Source organism: Callospermophilus lateralis, chromosome 14 (assembly GCF_048772815.1).
Source record: "Callospermophilus lateralis isolate mCalLat2 chromosome 14, mCalLat2.hap1, whole genome shotgun sequence".
Lineage (NCBI taxonomy): Eukaryota > Metazoa > Chordata > Mammalia > Rodentia > Sciuridae > Callospermophilus > Callospermophilus lateralis.
Window position 1 is genome coordinate 62412107 of NC_135318.1, and position 1482 is coordinate 62413588.

The following is a 1482-nucleotide window of genomic DNA, read 5'->3' on the forward strand; positions in this document are numbered from 1 at the left end:
TTCCTTGGCAGCAGCCTGTGAACTACTGGAGTCCCCTTGGGTTTGGAGTTATCAGTGGTATTGCCACTAATAATATGATCTTTGATATGTAATCTAACCTAGGGACCTTGGTTTACTCATCTGTAAAGTGGGGATAATAATACCTACCTCAAGGTTGCTGCAAGGATTAAATGAGAAAATATATAAAAAATAAAGCACTGTCTGTACCAGTAGATCCTGTTATTGTAAACAATGACTTATTAAGCCATAATCATATGACTTAACCATGTGATAACCATGACAGATGCAACCACTGTGATTCCCATGCAGTAGAAAGAGGGCCACTTCCTCACAGACATCTTGTCCTGGGTCATCTCTGGCTAGTTCTTAGCCAGTATGTAGGTTTTAGGCAGATCTGTGAGTTCTGTGAACTTCAGATGTGTCTAACCTTTGTGACCTGATGGTCCTTGTGTGGGAGTGGAGGGAGGCACCATGTTATTTGGTTAATCCTCCTGCAGTCCTATTTGTTTGAGGTTATGGGTTGGTTTCCCTTTGCAGGAGAAGAAATTTCCAAGGGGACAGGAATCTGTGGGGTGAGGGTGAAGAAGAGTTTTTTTTTTTTTTTTTTTTTTTTTAAGGAGAGGAGGAGCTAGATCACAGTGGATTTGGGCCCTGTGGTCCTTGAACTGTGGCTGTGGTTGGAGAACTGTGGCATGATGAATGTAAGAAAAATGAGGAAGGCTAAACAGATATAAATGGAGGGGAATCCCATCTTAGTAGGTGGAAAATTCAAGCCCCAAGAATGAGGGTTAGCATAGGAATGCAAAACCAACTTTGGAAGAAATATGGCCAATTGCATCATCTATGGATTGGGGGTGTGGAAGGGAGAAGACCTTGGACAAGGGCACGGAGGGAGGGTTCAGGGTTGGGCAAACCAAGGTCTTGCCCCCTATGTCCCTGCAGGGAGGATTGTTAGGATTCTGGCAGTCAGGGGCCTGCTGGATTTGTATATTATAGCAGCTGTTGGGGGAGTCTTATGTTTGTGTTACCTCCCTAGATTGCCCACTTAAGACCTTCAATCTCAAATTCTCTGCTTTTGGCTCTTGTTCTGGGTCCATACATTGATTCTCAGCTTGCTACCTCTAACCAGTGGTCTGCTGCCAATTGTAAGAGCTAGAAAGAGATGCTCATTATTGGCTCTTATATACCAAGGCAGTTCTAGCGTACCACTAGCCCTGATGTCAACAGGAAGCAGAGCCACTTTCTTTCTTAGGAATCCCCAGCTCCTTCCCTTTCCTCAGCTCCTTCCCTTTCCCTAGCTGTCCTGCAAGTTGACTGGTGGCCTTGATAATGTCAGGAAAGGGCTTCTTTTAGTACTCACTGGGCTCTGACCCTCCTGGCTACTCTGCCCCATCAGAGGGGGGCCAGAAATGGCCACAGATGATTATTCTTGGTTGACTGGGAACATATTTCATCAGCTTGAGGAAAACGAACAATAAAAGC